The sequence below is a fragment of the Thamnophis elegans genome, chromosome 3 (genome assembly GCF_009769535.1).
Source record: "Thamnophis elegans isolate rThaEle1 chromosome 3, rThaEle1.pri, whole genome shotgun sequence".
NCBI lineage: Eukaryota > Metazoa > Chordata > Lepidosauria > Squamata > Colubridae > Thamnophis > Thamnophis elegans.
This window is the reverse complement of record NC_045543.1, coordinates 87,996,318-88,016,593: the sequence shown is the minus strand read 5'-3', so window position 1 is coordinate 88,016,593 and position 20,276 is coordinate 87,996,318.

Genomic DNA, 20,276 nt, shown 5'->3' with positions numbered 1-20,276 from the left:
GTGGGCGGTAGGGACCAGGTTGACTACCACTGTTCTAGGGGCTCACCAAATACTCTAGGAATTACCGGATGTTACTATTATTGATTCAACAATCATCTTTATTATTCCTTAGGATATATTTTCCATTTCCCATCCCATCTCATAAGAAACTAGCTAAACCTTGGAAAGATAGTGTGGTTTAAAAGAACTATCCCTATTTTTTTATCCTACCTTGTCAAACAATGAAATAGCTGCATATTAAGCCTCTAAAGTGTTCTCCCACCCCCAATCATATCTCACATCTTTCTTGATCAAATATTTTTTGAATCCATATCTTCATTTTTTTTTAAAAAAAAAAAACCAAGACCAATTCACTTAGGCCAACTATATATTGAGTAATGGCCACTGAAAATATTAATGAGCTAATTGAAAAGGGTTGGATTAGTAATGGAGAATGGGGAGAATGCTCATTTTTCAATATTTTATTTCTGTCTACATTCAGAAGATAAAATAAAACCATTATTATCCCTGTAATGGAAAGATACAGCTACAGCTTAGGATAGACAAGTAAAAGACCATAAAAGAACACTAACTTATTCTGAACAAATTCAAGTTTCCACATGCAGATGAAATACATCCTAGGATAGCGAAGAATTAATAAAGATGATTGTTGAATCAATAATTGTAACATCTGATAATTCCTAGCACATTGGTGACCAAAGAACAAATGGGAACAGAGAAGGGAAATGTGGGAAATTATGCATTGATGTTCACACTAGGTAAGGATGCTATGATGCTGAATAGGCTATGGTAGTTCTCTGTTGTTCAGAAAAACAGAACAAGCAACAATGGGCTGAAATTATAGGAAAGTAGTTTAAGAACTTTGCAGAGAATAAGATCTGTTAGCCCGTGGACAGAAGTAGAAGGATGTTATTCACTGGAAATATTCAAATAGATGCTAGATAGCCATCTGCCCAGAATATTTTAAAGAGAATCAGGGATGTGATTAGGTGCACTCTGAAGTTCCTCCCAATTCAATGATTCTATGAAAAATGCCACAACTTTTTACCTTCTGTGGAGCATTTGCGTAAAAAGGCACTATGTCAGTTGTGAACATGGGAGCATGGCCATTCACCAAATTTACGTGTAGTCATGTATATTCAAACGTTTCATGTCAGACTTATCAAGTATTGAAAACAAACCTTCTTTGCCAAGATATTTCACTTGATTTTGCTGTACCTGCCAAGATGGTTTGAACTGTGTACCTGCCTTTTCTGCCCTAGAGTCCTGACTTCTTCTTCCTTGAGTTATATGATTAGAGCAGTGCAGATTAAACACATGATACAGAAGATTGTTCCCATGCTACCTCATAAATACCATTGAGCATGACTGAGTCTGGATTATAGTTAGGGGATCACTTGCTGATTTAATTGGTTGGGTTGAACAATTGAGGGGTGGGGGTTGTAAAAAGAGAAGCTGCCTTGTGTTGAATGAAGACCACAATTTGTCACCCAGAACATACTCTAGCATCAGTTGTATGGTCTATAGCAGGGGTGGTATACACTTATCTTCCCTACTGGTTCGCAAATGTGAGCATGTGCGTGCACTTTTGGCAAAAAAGAGAGGCCTAAATGAGATGCCAGAGAGCCGGAATGGGTGCGTGGAGCCACCTGCAATTTCCGCTACCGGTTCTGGCAAACCGGTCTGAACCAGTAGAATACCACTCCTCGTCTACAGATAATTACTCATGTGTCCATTATGAACATAGGGGGGAGGGGGAGGAGAGAATCATATATATATATATATATATATATATATTTTCTCTTCTTTTTTGTTCTGTTGGAGGAAAAAAATCAGACCTGATGCCCAGAAATGACAAGACAAGATTGGACCAAGCTCTTTCAGCTCCAATCTGAAAGGAAAAAAATGTGGAACAAATAAGTTGTCCCAAGGAACACATTCTTGTCATCAAAGGCTGCAGAAGGAAACAGCATGCTGTTCATACCTCAGGAATCTTGACGCAATGCCTCTCTAATTCTACAGGGCACAACTAGCATTCCTTCTCACAATGAGGAAAGAAAGGTTTGAAGAAACTCTGTGAGGCCCCTCTGTATAAGAAGAACCATATGATGGGAAAACATACAAAAGGGGGCTGAAAATGGAACCGTCAGAATTATTTGGAAGAAAAGAAGGACGGGGGGGATATGAGGGATGGATAATGCAGATTTGTTTAAACTGCTTGGGGATTTTTAAAAAAATGGATATAAAACAATGATGACCCACAGCTTTTTTATTTCAAAACTAGCATTCTACAAGTTTACATTCTAGAAGTTTACATAAACAACCATCTGCAGAATAGTTGTTGGTTTTTTTGTGGTATTCAAATGGCACTTATTATAAATGAGGAATCTACTATTTGGTGGAACTTTTCTTCCTTGTCTCCATCCTAAGATCAGAAAAAGCTGTTGCACTATGTTAACTTTTCTTTTTTTTTCCCTGTCCCCTCCATCTTGTTTTAAAGTGCGAATTGAAAGTCTGGGAATAAGACAAGGCCAGCACCATATGAGCAAGAGGGAAACTGAGGCCATGCCAGTCACCCAGTAAATAGCTAGCAAAGAAAAGCATACAGACCAGCTTCACTCCACTCCACACCTTTACTCTAATCTTTAAATAAAACAAGGGTTGAAAAATTGAAAAAAACTGGGCTACATTGGGATTCAGATATTTTGAGGGTGAGGGTTGCTTAAAAGACCATTAGAAAATCCATAGCATTTTATTTTTCTCTTGGCGTGCCTGCAGCCTAGCTGATCAACAAACTAGACCAGGGTGTCAAACTCAATTTCATTGAGGGCCGTATCAGGGTTGTGTTTGACCTTTGGATGGGCATGGCTGGGGTGGGTGTGGACAGCTCGGCATCACTTGTGTCGGGGGCACCTGTGCTGGCCCGGGCGGGGCTGGGGAGATCCATTGTCCCCAGCTCTGTTTTGGGCTGCAACAGTCTCCTGCAGCCCTCTGTCAGAGAAAACAGAGCTGTTTTTGCTGGCAGAGGCACCGCAGGCCAATCCTTCGCTGTTTCCAGGGTAGCCCTGCGGGCCAGATCTAAGCAGCCCGTGGGCAGGATGTGGCCTGCGGACCTTGAGTTGACACCCCTGCATAAAACAGTGTATAATATTTTTCTATATTCTGTGTTTATTTTTTTCATTGACAGAAAACCGTAAATTAAAGTGAATCAGAATGGAGGGATTCTTTCTTTTCTACTAGGATGGAGGGATCTTTTCTTTTCAACCCTACTGCTTACAAATTAGCAAATGAACAACTCTTTTTCAACAACAGAAATATCCCCTGGTGCCTCATAAGAGGAAGATTTTTTTGATAGCAAAGGTTTAATCTCCTAAACAGACATCTCAATTCTTTGGCTTGATGTTTCATTTTTTTCAGAATCCATCATGTCATGACTAATCACTAATTACATCATTTTTATGCTGGGAGTTTCCAAGCAGTTTTCCTTTGTTATGGAGAAGAAGGGCAAAAAAAACCCTCATCCAGTAAGTTTCATGGCTGAATGGAGGTATATAAAAGAAAACTCCAGGGATGATGGAAAAGAACGATTTTTTTCTCACCATAGAAAATCAGACAAGAAATAATGGGTGTAAATTACAAATACTTAGCTTTCAGTTAAATATAAGGAATTTTTTTGTGTTGCTAAAATTTGTGCAATAGTAGGAGAGTTTATCTATACATATTATGGGTTTTCCATATCTGGGGGGTTTTAGGAAGAGGCTGGGCAGCCATTCTCAAAGACAGATTAACTGGTTTTCCTGCACATTGTTGGACAAAAATGTACAAAATTGTACCTATAAGTTGAAAACCACACTGAAAAAATAAGTAAGAGGAATGGATATAAGTAAGAGAACTGAGATATAAGTAAATGCCTGCAGTGTTGATATGGACCTAGAATTAAGTCCAATTTTTCCTGCAAAAAAAGCTAGTTAAATTCAGTGCTCTCCACAACACTACATTACATTCATATGGATACTTTACATAAAAGTAGTCCTTGATTTACAAGCATTTGTTTAGTGATTGTTTGAAGTTAAAACTGCACAGAAAAAAGTGACTTATGACCGTTTTTTACACTTTACAACTGTTGCAGTATCCCCATGGTCAAAATTCAGACTCTTGTCAACTGGCTCATATTTATGATGATTGCAGTGTCCTGCGGTCATGTGATCATTTTTGCAACTTTCTGACAATGGGGAAACCAGATTCATTTACCAACCATGTTACTAACTTAACAACTACAGTGATTCACAACAATGGTGGGAAGAAAGGCTGTAAAACGGGGAAAAAACCACTTACCAACTGTCTTAGCAACAGAGATTTTGCATTCAGTTGTGGTCGTAAGCTGAAGGCGACCTGTACACATAATTTGTTCATTAATGCATATTAATAGGACAGACCTTTTCCCAAGAGGTGGGTTGCTCCCGGTTCGGCTGAACCGGTGGTGGAATTCAGGCCTGGATCGCAGAACTGGCAGCAACCCAGGCCTGCCATACCCCCGGAACCAGTTGCTGCTGGGCCACCACCATTTTTGTTTTTAGTGACTGCGCATGCACAGTTCACTGTAAATTGTTCTGGGCATGCGCGAAGAACAATTTACATTGAACAGTGTACATATGCACATGTGGGCGGGTTGTATACGGGTTGCGAACCGGTAGTGAAACCGGCAGCAACCCACCCCTGCTTTCCCCCCATTAAACAAAAATACTAGTAGCTTGATTTATCCAATCAAGCTAAAACCTATGAATTTGTGGGCATTGATTTTTATACTTAAAATATCATATTGAGATTCTTACCCATACATCCACAAATAAAGTACGCCCCATCTAGTTGTTGCCATATTATAACTTTGATACCAACATGGGTAATTCCTAAAGTAAATATCAGTGAGCATGATTTAGTTTCTTTTCTTTTTTTTAAGGAAGTATGGCTTAAATTTATGGCAGCCTGAAATTCAAGCATGTAAGAAAGTTCAGTTCAAGACATCTAGATGCTCCATACAGTCCGTAGCTACGTAGCTGTTTATTTATAAAAACTCATTTTTGAGCTGTCTTTTTATGGCAATACAAAATCCAGTATAAATATTGTCATCTTCTGGAAAATGCATGTAAATTATCTCAGTATGTTTAGACAAATCCGAGACTACAATTTCATTACACACTCATTAAAATGTCACCATGTCCAGTTCAAGCCCCCCACCCCTGATGCTCTGGATGTTTGAAATGTCAGCCTGAATAATCTTTTCTTGGTGTCAGACTTTCTGTCTTGGTATTCAGGGAAGCAGAAGGAGCTCAGTTTGATTAGTTTAATGTGAATGAGAAATAATAAATTGAAGAAATTCATGTTTTCCACCGGGACAATTAGACTACCCCTTTTTTATTAAAATAAAAATGAATTCACCAAGCACTTTTAAGTAAAAAAATCATGGCTTAGGATAGATATCAGGTAGTGATATGATTTACTCCTCTCCGTCTTTTGTAAATTCAAATTGTTCTTTAATTCTTCTGAATTGTGCTTCTGATTACTGTTGTTGATTATTAATATGTATTATTATTTCTTTTATTCATTAAACAGGAAACACAATCAACTGAACATTCAAAAATGTAACAAAAATACCATTGACTGATGCTAATGGTTGATACGGGTTGCTGCTAGCATTCTAGGTATCAACCAAGTACCTTCTTGAAATATACACTGTTCCGAGTAGCACAGTTTTTTGTAGTTCCGAAGGTGTTATTGTAGGAAGCTGCAATTTGTTGATGTATCTTATAAAATTCTTGGACATGGTACCAAGTGACCTGATGACAATGGGGATCACTGTTACATGCTTCATCAGGTCACGATGTTTCATTATTTTTTCTAGTTATTTTTCTTGACTCCGGCATCTCCTGGAACAGCAATATCAATAAACTGTACACTTTGGCCCTCTACAACCATGATATCTGGCATGTTGTGCTCCAAATGACGATCCATCTGTATTCGAAAGTCCCACAAGACCTTCACCTTCTCATTTTCGGCAACTTTTTCCACTTTGTGTTCCCATGAATTTTTGGATGTAGGTAAGTCGTATTTTTTACATAATGACCAGTGGATTAATTTAACAACTTGGTCATGTGTTGTTGTTGTTGATGATGATGATGATGACGATGATGCTTAACTGTGTTAAGCATAGTTGGCATGAGACTTTCATTTCTGGAAATATGGTACAATGTGAAATGGAAATGCCAGAATTTTTTATCTGAATGCTAATTACAGTAATAACAGCCAACCATCACTACCACAAGTGAGCAGATTCCCTTTTGTGTCAGTCAGCCAATCAGTCTCAGTATATCAATTTATATGCCTCCTCACTCACAAAGGCAATGCACATATCAGGATTAAAAACCATAATATTGTTTTGTCCCAAGCCTCTAATATATACTGACACAGACTTGGCTGTCTGCCACAACTAAGGAGGTTTAGAGGTTTTTTTAGAGGTTTTATTTGCATTTGTAGGCCGCCCTTTTCCCTGAGGGGACTCAGGGCGGCTCACAGAAAACCAGGGAAGGGGGAAATACAACATTGAGACAACAACACATAATAAAATAATGAGCAACATGCATACAACATTCGGGCGGGGTAGGAATCCTTATCCCCAGGCCTGACGGGCGAGCCAGTTCTTCAAGGCAGTGCGGAAGGCCTGGACGGTGGAGAGGGTACGAATCTCCACGGGGAGCTCGTTCCAAAGGGTCGGGGCTACTGCTGAGAAGGCCCTCCTCCTTGTGGTTGCCAGCCGACACTGGCTGGCCGATGGAGTGCGGAGGAGGCCTAATCTATGAGATCTTATAGGTCGTAGGGAGGTAATTGGCAGAAGGCGGTCTCTCAAGTATCCAGATCCACTGCCATGTAGGGCTTTATGGGTGATCAATAGCACCTTGAAGCGCATCCGGAGATCGACAGGTAGCCAGCGCAGCTCGCGGAGGATAGGTGTAATGCGGGTGAATCGGGGTGCACCCGCAATCACTCGCGCGGCTGCGTTCTGTACTAGCTGAAGTCGCCGGATGCTCCTCAAGGGCAGCCCCATGTAGAGCACGTTGCAGTATTCCAGCCTAGAGGTCACAAGGGCCCGAGTGACTGTTGTGAGGGCCTCCCGATTCAGGTAGGGTCGCAACTGGCGCACCAGGCGTACCTGGGCGAATGCCCCCCTGGTCACAGCCGCTATATGATGGTCGAATGACAGCTGTGGATCCAGGAGGACTCCCAAGTTGCGGACCCTCTCTGAGGGGTGTAAAATTTGACCCCCCAGCCTGAGTGTTGGATTATTGGCCAAATCTTTGGGAGGAAAACACAACAGCCACTCGGTCTTTTCTGGGTTGAGCACAAGCTTGTTAATCCTCATCCAGTCCATAACGGCTTCAAGCCCCCGGTCCATCACGTCAACCGCTTCATTGATTTGGCACGGGGCGGACAGATACAATTGAGTATCGTCCGCATATTGATGGTATCTGATCCCGTGCCTACGGATGATCTCTCCCAGCGGTTTCATGTAGATGTTAAATAGTAGGGGGGATAAGACCGAACCCTGCGGCACCCCATATTTTAGGGGCCTTGGGGACGATCTCTGCCCTCCCACTAACACCGACTGCGACCTGTCCGAGAGGTAGGAGGAGAACCACCGTAACACAGTGCCCCCCACTCCCACCTCCCGCAGTCGTCGCAGAAGGATACCATGGTCGATGGTATCGAAAGCCGCTGAGAGGTCAAGGAGGACCAGGATGGAGGGATGTCCTTCATCTCTGGCTCTCCAAAGATCATCCATCAATGCGACCAAAGCGGTTTCTGTGCTGTAACCGGGTCTGAAGCCTGACTGGAAGGGGTCTAGATAGTCTGCTTCCTCCAAGGACCGTTGGAGCTGGAAGGCCACCACCTTCTCAACAACCTTCCCCAGAAAGGGGAGGTTGGAGACCGGGCGATAGTTGTTAAAGACAGCTGGATCCAAGGATGGTTTCTTCAGGAGGGGTCTCACCACCGCCGCTTTCAGTGCGGCGGGGAAGTTCCCCTCCCGAAGGGAGGCGGTTACAACCGCCTGGATCCAGCCTCGTGTCACCTCACTGCAGTTAGAAACCAGCCATGAGGGACACGGATCCAGGACACAGGTGGAGGAACTCACAGCTCTCATGGCCTTGTCCACATCCCCGGGGATAACCTCCTGAAACTCAACCCAGAGCTGTTCTACTTGGTCCCCCTGTGCCTCGGCTGGAACTGCAGGTGTGGAGTCCAAGTCCGTCCGAAACCGAGCAATTTTGTCCGCTAAGAATTGGGCATATTCTTCAGCTCTGCCCTGCAAGGGTTCCCCCGTCTCCCTTTTGTTCAATAGGGAGCGGGTTATCCTAAACAGGGCGGCTGGACGGGACTCAGCGGATGCGACCAGGGAGGCTATGTGTGATCTTTTAGCTGCCCTAAGTGCCCTAGTATATTCCCTGGTGCAGATGGTTACCATTGCTCGGTTCGAAGCGGACTTATCGGACCTCCAACGGTGCTTTAGGCATCTCCTCCGGCGCTTCATCTCCCGGAGCTCCTCGGTGAACCAAGGGGGTCTCCGGGATCCGCCGCCTCGGAGGGGCCGCAGTGGCGCAATCCGGTCGAGGGCCTCTGACGCTGCCAAGTGCCACGCGAGGAGGGAGATAAGCAACCCCTTGGCTAGGAGCCCAGAAAATTATCTCTATGAAAACAAGGCTTGAACTCACGAAATTCTTTCACTACGCCTGGATTAGTAAACTATTGTTTCCTGCAAAATTCCCCTCCCGTCGCCCCACCCAATCAGTAGCCACCTGTTCCTATTTCCTTCTGTGAGCCTTTTTCCAAAGCTGCTCCGTCCTCCTCTCAGCTCTACGCATACGTTTGTTAGGGACAGCCTCCCTCTGTTCTTCCTCATTGCTCCCTGACTCAGACGCCATCTGGTGGCCAACAGGCCTCTCTAGTCCCTGCTCTGACCCTGAACACCCCCCCCCGAGTCTTCCTCAGCCTCCAGGGCCGTCCCATAGTGTTTATCGCTGTCAGTGTCCAGCAACAGCTCAGCCAGCCACTGTTGGGCCACAACAAATATATTAATAATAATAATCAACAATAGAATCAGCAGCACAATGGGGAATAATTAAAGAAAAAATGTGAGCTTACAGAAGATGAAGGAGGGGGAAGTAAAGTCATATCACAAGCGGATATCCTAAGCCAGTGATGGCAAACCTTTTCGGCACCGAGTGTCCAAATCGGAATGTGTATGCATGTGCGCGTGTGCATGCTGGAGCACCGGAAACCTGAAGACTAGCTGGCTGGCACAAGTGTGCTTGTTTTTGGCTGTTTTGGGGGTTTTTCAGCCTTTTTTCAGGCTATTTTCAGGCCGTTTTGGGGGCATTTTCGGGCCAAAACAGGCCCTGAAAACAGCCCTAAAAACAGCCTGTGTTTTGGGCATTTTCGGCCAGTTTTTTGTCCATTTTTCAGGCTTTTTTCCAGTGCTCCAGTGCCCATGAAGACCAACTGGAAACCCTGCATGCCGTAAACCAGAAGAGCAGCTAGTGACGGTGTCCGTGGCCACAGAGAGGGCTCCGTGCCATAGGTCTGCCATCACAGTCCTAAGCCGTGGTTTTTAACTTAAAGTGCTTGGTGAATTTTTCCTCATATCCCCACTGAATAATCTTAGCATCTGGATAAATGGATTGCTATTATACAGAAGTTACTGAAAATATATACTGAGATGCTTTTTTCTTCCTCTGGTTAGATTCTGTTTGGCACAAAAGAGGAAGTTCATTCATTGTCGAGAATTCTCGGGGGGGGGGGAGAGAAAATGGCATTTCTTTGTCCTAAACTCCTCCTTCTGCTATTATGATAACCAATAGAAATATATTTAGATATTTTCCTTTGTGAAATATAAGATTTGGAGGGCTGAGACTTTTTTATTTTTTGGTCTCATACCAAGAATGTCCCCCAGCTGAAGACAGGAAATCCAAATTGCTTTTCAAATTATACCACCAGGAAAAACAATGACCTTTTCTTATCTTGAGAAGAGTTAATAGCAAACAGATGCATTGCCTATATTAAGCTATTTCTCTTGTATATTTATCCAATATTCACTCATTTATTAGCCTGCTGCTTTCAGTATGCATCATTCGGTGTTCTGTCACTCATTAGAACTAGCTTTTGAAGAAGCCAGTAATTTCCTCTTTCTAATCAATGGGTATTTCCATTTCTACTTGCTTTGATTTATCTTCATTTGCTAACATAGTTAAGGGTTCCAGGCATTGGGGTGCTGTGATAATAGTGATCTCTGAGTCAAATCTTTAATTCTGAATATATTTTGCTTTGTTTAGGGTTTTTTTTAAAGCTCTGTACGTTGCATTGGATTCCCTTCCAAAGGATATTTAGAAATCCTACCTGAACTCTTTAAAGCAGCTGAGTTTGGGATCAAAAGAGGAAGCTGTTTTTCATTTGTTCAATTTCCTTGAATGTTCCTGATTTAAACATCAGGATGGATGGATCGTTGATTCTGTTTTCATCCATTGATGGAGAAATAAAACTTTACAAACATGATAACATACAGTTGACAAACAGAATTGCAGAAAAAAGCTATATATCATCTGGAGTCCCATTTGTTTCCTAATAAGGGTGGCCTCAGAAATAAATTTCACCACCATTTAAGTGTCTTGATTTAAATGAGACCCAAGGAGAAAGATACAAAACATGTCTGATTAACTGGTTAGTTACTTAAAAAAGGTTTATTCACAAAGTCACACAATCTAGGAAAATGAATACTCTGGGGAAATTGACAGAGGTGAGTTTGAACTTGTTACTACTGAGGAAGTGGACAGAATATCTAAGACTGACCACCATTTTATTAGATCCATGTCCTCCTGATTGGTGAAGACTGCCTGGGAAGTGACATGTGGTTGGAGCCACACAGTAATGTTAACTTCCTTGAGAATAGGGCTGGTTATATCTGTCTTGAAACTGGAAGTGATGTGACTTATTTTCAAGATGCAATTGCTGTACTCAAAAGTCATGGGCAATTTTCATTCAGTCTCTTTTTAGGAAAGGTTGTACTGTGGCTTTAAAAGGCCCTGGAGGAAACAGTTTATCTGGTAACCTTTTTAGCCTAAGTGCACCTACGTGGCATCTCTCCTTTATAATCTTAACTCTTTGCCAGTTAGCTTCTGGAAGGAATTCAAGATGCTTGTTACCACCTGTAGAGTCATTCATGTTTATTTTAGGGATCATCTATCTTCAATAACCTCTGCCTATCATGTGTTATGAAAGTTGGCATGTTCCTGGTTCATTTATTAAACTATCACCTGATGGGACAGGAAATTGAGTATCTCTGTGGCTCTGCCAGATCCCTGGAATAGCATTTTCCCAGTGATCCATGTAACTTCATTTAGAAGAAGATTAAAACATTGCTTTTTCTTAAGTTTTGACTTAGGATGGGTGGGTCTCTTATAGATCATGTATTTTAGGCTCATGTTTTTTTCCTTTTCTGGACAGACATTGCTTTCCCCCCTTTGTTACACAGTTTCTCTACTGTATAGTTGAATGTTGCCCAGAAGCATTATGGAGTTGGGTGGTCTTATATATTTAATATAAATATAACTAAAATTAATGAAATCTTCCTCAGAGTGTTTCCTGGATATTTGGGGTCAGAAGTGATATCACTATTACAATTGTTGTAGGATGATGGGAGTTAATATTCAACTCATCTCTATAGACACATAATCTGGATTCAAAAACTTAAGATGCATAGATTCCAATTTCCAGAATGTTCAAAAATATTCATATGAACTAGAGAATTCTAGATTTGAACTCTACGATTTGAAGGATGTCATAAACTGGAAGCCTGCTCAAGGTAACAGTGAAAAGTCTCCTAATTAAATTTCTTATTCTGTCCTAATCAGAAATTACTGCAGGAGCCACAAACTCTAATTATTTTTTTACAGACACTAATTATTTATCTCCAGGTGTCAATGTGCAGGTGAATTGTGTTGATGAACTTACATGGGGCTTGAGGCTATATCTGATAAGTGGAATTCTGGAATTTTGCTGGAAATAAAATGATACTCATGCTATTTCTGAGCATTTGAGATTGATTGATATTTCTGTCATAAATATAATGATCAATAAATTAAATATCAATAAGAAGCATTAAACATAGAAGGCTTTCCCCATTGCTTTGCATGGAAAGCAAGACTTCAGTATTGGGCTGTGGGAACATTCCATTTCCTCTGTTGACTGCTTCTTTTTTGTTTTGTCCCATGTCATATGACTTTTGATTATTATGAATAAAGTTTGTAAGAAGAAAGAACAAAAGAAACGGAAGAAAAAAAGATTATGCAATGCAGTTTAAAACAGCCAAATTCAAGTTAAAGGTTATTGTGCTTTCTGTGCATCATTGCAAAACATATTTTTAGACTCAAATACATTAGTAGTAGTAGGATGAGTCTGCGTTATTTGTGATAAAAGGAAACTTATGACAATGTCAATTTGGCGGACTTTAACAAGTATATCTGCTCCTTTTACCTTAAGATCCAGATATCTTTGGATGTTATATGATGGGCCTTGGATCTCAAAACATCTGGAAGAAATCAGATTGGCTAAGGCAGATTTATACTAATGACACCGCTAATGGGAACTTTGAGTTTGCACTTCAAATGGAAATTATTCCCAAGTTGTTCATTGGAGCTCTTTCTAAGTTTTAGTTATTCTCCTCATTGAAGCACATCATGGATGTTTATTTTGTAACTTTCATTCTTCAAGGTCTAGCTATGAAAGGCATATTATTTAATTATCATCATACATGTCTAGGCCTTTGTAAACTTAAATATAATTTATAATCTGTCAACGATCTACATGTTTATGGCAATAAGATATAAATCTCAGCTTAAACCATTTCTATACCAATTATTCTTTCAGCAAAGAGTATTATCATTAAACCCAAGATAAACATCACTGGTCATTTCACTTTTGCATAAATCCAGGTGTGAAGAGACCCAGATATTATTAATCCTTAGTGGGCATTACAACATATGTATTTTGTATGCAAGCATTTTATACCTGACTACAAGAATCCCAAGATGCAAAAGCCATTCCTTTGAAATGACATCAGTTGCCAGATTCTTTGTAAAAGGTCATACAATTAAATCCAAGCACTTCTGCAGCTCAGTGGATAAACTAATTTGGTGTTTCTCAACCATGGTAAATGTAAGTTGTGTGGGCTTCATTTCCTAGAATTCCCTAGCCAGGCTGCTGGGGAATTCTGGGAATTAAAATCTTAACTTTGCCATGGTTGAGAAACACTGAACTAGAGAGATGATGGAGGAGATAGCAAAGGAGAATCAAGGAAACTACAATAAGCATAAATCCAATAAGCAAGAGAGAACAAATACAATACAATAGCAGAGTTGAAAGGGACCTTGGAGGTCTTCTAGTCCAACCCCCTGCCTATGCAGGAAACCCTACACCGTGAATGAACAATAACAAATTCAAATTCAAAGTGGCTATCTTTTCTCAAATCATTATACCCTTATAATGAATGGTCTTCAATGCCACTCTCTACTGTTCATTTATCTGTAGCTATAAAATATTTTAATAACAGATTTATCAAGTAAATATATAAATAAGACATAACACTAAAAATCTGATTGTTTACATAATTATCACAACTTGTACTCCCAAAGGTCCTTTTTTTTCCAAAAGGCAACTTGAAAAAGGCAACATTTTTTCCCTTGAAGTTTTGCTCAGAGATGGTATTCTATTTTCTTCACTACCGGTTCTGTAGCAGGAGTGCGCACGTTTGGGCATGTGCAGAAGGTCAGGTGGGTGGAGCCTCACACCGCCGCCACTACTGGTTCGCCTGAACCGGTGCAAACTGGCAGCATACCACCTCTGGTTTCGCTTCTCATCTTGGAAGCTTCTTCATTTCTTGGATGAGAAGTGAAACATCTTCAAGCAAAAAACATCCCATGATGACTGAGAATCTCCATAAACACAAGTTGTACTCAAAAATAACTTCTTTCTTCAAAAATGGTTTTTGTTAGTTTAGTAAAACAAGTTGTGTCTAACTATAAAATATTGGTCTGTAGACAGGAGCATTTAGTAGTTTGGATCAGTGATGGGTTTTCCTAATGTCTTAGAGCAGAGCTTCCATGCTTGGTAACTTTAAGACCTGTAGAATTCAACTTCTAGATTTACCCATCCTGGCTGGGGAATTCTGGGAATTGAAGTCTCTAGATCTTAAAGTTGGCAAGACTGGACACCCCTGCTCTAAGACATACAGTTATATTGTTTTATTTCCTCCAATGGCTCTGTGCAGGTGATAAATTACCCAAAAAGCTTTGTTGATGATTAGACTTTCCTGATACCAGGATAACATTCTAACTATTATGTTTGTGTAAAACTGAATGGTTTTTATCAGAGCAGAACTGTAGTATGTGTCTGCAAAATTGCTTTTCTAAATAGTGGTTATGCTATTTTTGTATTTGAAAATGTTTTGTCAGCCACTTCTGCATTTCTGGTTTTTATTTGCAGAATGGTCCCTAACAATGACTAGATATTAGAATGAAAGCAATCTCTAATTTGTATCCCATTTTTATTGTGAAAATGTGTTAGATTACACAACTATCGAATGGCATCACAATACTTCTGGAAGTATTGAGCAACAAATCATTTTGAACTTTTGTTTACCTTTGATTTATACCTCCAGTCATGCCCAGAATTTTAAAGCCCAGCATTATCTCACATGATTTATTTTTAAAACTTAGGGTAATAGATAAGAATGACTTCACCCTTAGCAGCAGATAAGCAGAGCTGAAATACAAGCTTATGCCACAAACACTCCTGCATCCAATTTTTAATTATATGATCAGGAGTGCACCCAAAGAGAGGGATTATACACAATAAACAAGGCTGTGTCATTGGGTCACATTGTACCTTTGCTATCTCTATATTCCTACACAATATTGATAAAATGAAGGGAATTTTGTTTAATCATCAGTTCAATTTTGGGTTAACAATCAATTGAAAACTACTGAAAGAAGTCCTTTTTGATTAAAATACCTGCTGTCGTTGTATGTATGTGTGTGTGTGTGTGTGTGTGTGTGTGTATATATATATATATATATATATATATATATATATATATATATATATATATATATATATATATATATATATATATATATATACACACACACACACACACTTTGTGCCATAAAATCTGGCCATCCAGTAGTTGAACTGTGATTTTGCCATATCATTTCAAAGGATAACAGCTATTCCTAAGGATGTTGTGCACTATTTTTGCAGGGAAAATCTGGGAATGACAGACTGTTCAGGGCTGTATATGAGCATTTAATGCTAAGTTTATTGTTACTGAACAGGGCATGAGAAGATATTATTACATTCCCCTGTTGATTGCTTGGTTGGTTGCATAAATTACTATGATGAAATTGACTCACAGAGCAGAAAGATATAAAATGAGCGTTTTATTTCATTATTCTGACTGCGTAAGAATGAGAATTTGGAATATTATTAATCAGACAGCATTGCATTTGTATTATCAAGGTTGTTTCAATGCGTCAAGTCAGCATTATCATTTTATAACAAGTACAGGTCAAAGGGAAGAGCTTTTATTCAGTAAATACAGTAGAAATGCAAATTTTCTGAATTTCAAATAGGTTCAGGTTGCTCCATGCGAGATCATAAAATGGTAAGAAATACCATAATAAGAAATAATGAGAGAGGGAGGGAGGGAGGGAGGGAGAGAAGGAGAGGGAAAGGGGGAGGAGGAGAAGGAGTGGGGGAGAGAAAGATTGTAGTTCATCTGCATCAATCATTGTTGCCCTCTAGTGATCATACAGTATCTCAATAAAAAGGAATGCCAGAATGTCTATGGCAGTATTTCTCAACCTTGGCAACTTTAAGGGCATACAGGACACATGGAAACTCTCTGGCTGAATGCTAGTTTGACTAATCACCAGAGGATTTTAGAAGTTATGTGAATGTTGTCTAGTTACAGTCATTATTGTGACTGGGCAATATATGATAAATTGGGTAGTTAGAGCAGAACTTCTAAATTTGGACATCATGACACCTTGTATCAGGTAACTGTTACCTCATTTTTTAATTTTGAGTACATCCTAGTTGAAAAAAAGATATTTGACGGCCCAAAGAACTCATGGGATAATACTAATGGATTATCTGAAACACTTGCAAAGTGTCTGCAATGGATGTGTGCATGAAAATGTCAAGGGGTTGGCAGCGACTGTGCAGGTAAAGCACATATTAATCATAAGGCTTTGGCCACCATCCTAACTTTTGTTTTTTACCTTGTCTCTCCTGAATGCCCCAGAGATGGGAGCAAGGGTGGGTTCCTGCCAGTTCTAACCTCTTCTATAGAAGAAGTTCCACAATTCTACAGTGTCATTTAGAACCTGTTCCAGCTCCCCCTCCCCGCCTGTCTGCACATCATCAAGATGAAGAGCGAGAGGAGGAATTCTGGGAGTTGAAGTCCACAAGTCTTAAATCTGTCAAGTTTGAACACACCTGAGGGGGTTTCTAAAGCGTTAGGGGTGCAAGGGTCTTGTAACTTGACAGCTTTAAGACTTGCGTGCTTCAATGCCAGAGTTTCTGAGGCAACATTTTGGTTGCTAAGCAAGAGCATTGTTAAGTGAGTTTCACCACATTTTACAAGTTGGCCACGCCCACCCAGTCACATGGCTGGCAATCCACTCCCACCCAGTCACATGGCTGGCAAGTCACTCCCACAAAGCAGGCCACACCTACAGAAGAGGTTCTGAAAAATTTTGAAACCCATCACTGGATGGGAGCAATGATCAAAAGAAAGAAAATTCAGGAATGATGAAATGCAATGAACAGTGTTAAACTTTAAAGGTCTTTTCTACCTTGGAGGGGGCAGAATTATACTTGCCAGCATTATGCCAATGTACGGATATTATAATAATAAACACATTTTTGCTGAATTGTCACCCATTTATCATTTGTGTGAAAGTTTATAGAAATTAAACAATGGTTTGTTTTGCAAAATTTGGAAGAAATTCCTAAATGATCAGACACTCTGTTTAAAATGCCAGACCGCATTTATTTTGAACAAAGTTCTATTGCTTTTGGGAACAAATTGCTTGAAGTTGTCATTTGAAAACTTCATTTTGTATAGGTAACTGCTGCAGCAGAAAAGTAAGGTTATTTATTATAGCAAGTATATCTTGAAGCATGAGATATACATAGATCCAGGTCATATCATTTTGGTAGCTTCTTCCAATCTACGACTTTCATTATTTGTTGAGATAACAACTCCCAGAATTCCCAAAGACCATCTGGGGATGGGGAGGACAGTAGATTGGGGACTGTAGCAGTGGTGAGATTCAAATGATTTAACATCCGATTCTCTGCCCTAATGACCGTGTGGGTTTGTGTAGCCATGGTGGGCATGGCCAGGGGGTATGACAGTAGCACTCAACCTCCTGCACCCCCCTGGGAGCAAAAATGGGCTGCCGGGGGGGGGGAGGACGCCACACCTCCCGTGCCCCATTTTGGTTCTAGTAGGCCTCCCTGCACTTACTTGGCAGCCAAAACAGGGCACGGGGGGACTCCTGGAAGGAGCGGGGCAGGAAGGGATGGGGCCAGCCAGCAATTTAACAACTGGTTCACCTGAACCGACTCGAACCGGCTGAAACCCACCACTGGACTGTAGTGATTTAAGATCAAAAGATGAACTTTGGCAAATGCAAGTTTCATTGGCCATTTTGAGATTCATGGCTATTTCAAAACCACTTTCAAAGCTACTTTTATTTTTCAACACCTTCAATAAAGAAAAGTCTTTCTTTTTTATTTAATGAAGTTTCATATGTCTATTAGATTGTATATGACACTTACTGTTCATGTGTTTAAAGAATTATGCATATTCAGGGTGCATCCATTTCTGAGGAAAAAGGATATTAGCTTTCTTGTTTGACATAGTCATGTGTCCAGGGCAACAAAAGATGTACTGCACATGGGATACCCCCTGAGGAAAACACCTCCAGGGTGTTGTAAATGCCATAAAATAAATTTTATTAAAATATGGCCATTTCATACAACTAAAAAATCTGGTTTAAAAAACCAGATTTTTTTTAAAAAGGGGAAAACAAAACTATAGAGGGATGTCTGGGATGGATGTTACTTCATCTACTACACAACTGGAGCCTCATTTTCTTTACACACATTGCATGTAAAAAAGCAATGCAGCTACAAGCTTGTAGTTGTACATGAATGAACTTTCTGAATTTGTGCTCACCACAATATGTGACAGGTTTTTTTAAAAAAATAATAAGCCTGAACTTTCAAGCATTTAAAAAAGAAAATGTTTTTTTTCCTGCACTGATTGCCAAAAGAATAGACCAATCAAGTAATAATACCCATCTTTCAGAAAGATAAAACAAATCTTTCAAGAAAGAAGTTGGCATGGTATTAATATTAATCACAAATAAAGGCATTGTATTTTAAAGCATTCTACTGCTTTGAGGCATTTTTCGCTTTTTCAGATGTCAAATTTAAGAATGACATTGCCCTCTTGTGGATGACTACTACAATTAAACTGTGGAAGCTGTGAGAAAAAATGTTTATTCTCATCTAGCCAACTTCTATCCAATCTGTTAAGGCATCTGAGATTCTAAATCAAAGCTTTTTGGTGCCTGCAACTCTGGATATGCTCAGCCTTGGCCGTTTTGGAGATCAATGCTCTGAATGGCTTACCGTAAGGAGGAAGAATAAATATCAGTAACTTTGTATGGCTTTGAGAACAAATGGTATCCTGATGAAAAAGATATTGCATAAATGACAGAAAAGCCAAAAAAAAAAAAAAACAACCCCAAATCAAATGCAAAAGGATACTGGAATTAATTGGCAGCTTCCTTTTTACACTTTTAAAGTTCAAAGGTTTCCTTTCCTTCACATGAGAATGATTTTAATGAGAAGTCTGGCATGAATTTCAGAAAAGAATTTTGCTTCCTTATTTTGCTATGATTCATGACATGAACTCATAAACAGAGAAGCTTAATATTTGGATTGTGAATAATACAACTGACTACAGGAACTGGGAAACTGTTGGGTCCCAAGATTATATAAGATAGGGACAATTTCTCTTCAGGCATGTACATTAGATTGCCCTTATAAGGATGCCTCATTTATTGTTAGTGTCTAATGAAGGGGTCCTCAACCCCTGGTCTGTGGACTTGCACCAGGCCACAGCATACCAAAATCTGTGCAAACATGCAAAGCCCCATCTGCGGGATACAGGCAGCACATGAAACTATGCCCCCTCTGGTCCATGGAAAAACCTCTCTCCACAGAACTGGCCCCTGGCTGGTGCCCAAAAGATTTGAGGCAACTGTCTTAATTAATTCACTGCAGAATGAAACCTTTTAATAAAGCTTTGGACCACAATCTGTCACCCTGGCTCGGTGTGGGTTAGTAAAAAGATATTTGCTGACTTCCCAATCTGAGGTTGAGAGAACACAATTAGCTCAAAGTTATCCCTGAGAATCAGAGCCTGGCCTTTCCTAGTCCAGCATCTTAATCACTACTATCATGATCTCCACAATAATCAACACAGATATACAGAAGAGTGTTTCATTATGCATGAGCTCTTTAGGTTATTGTAGAAGTAACACATTAACTCTGTGCTTGGCAATTCTGTGATTATTAAAACTTCTTCTTCTTCTTCTTCTTCTTCTTCTTCTTCTTCTTCTTCTTCTTCTCCTCCTCCTCCTCCTCCTCCTCCTCCTCCTCCTCCTCCTCCCCCTCCTCCTCCTCCTCCTCCTCCTGCTGCTGTTCTCCTCCTCCTCCTCCTCTTCAACCTGTATCCAAAAAGGAAGAAGGAGTACTTTATTGTTTCCTAGAATAAAGTTCCTAGGTGGAAAGCATTAGAGATTTTTGCAGCTCCTTTCTCTACTATGAGGACAGAAACTTTAGAAGTAGGCTTTCTATTGCAGAATGTAACTTCTTCAAGAAACATCTATTTGACCTTCAGCATCTGTTTCTGATTATTTTTAATGGGGTTGGCTCTAGTCACACATGCTAAATATAGATGCTAGTGAATGAATAGGAGAAATCCTAACAGGATTATCTCAGTTTCCCCCCTTACATATTAATTGCATTGCTAGCTTCTTTACTTATGCCTAAAGTTTGAGATGGATTATTGGTGAAGTAATACTGTCATATGA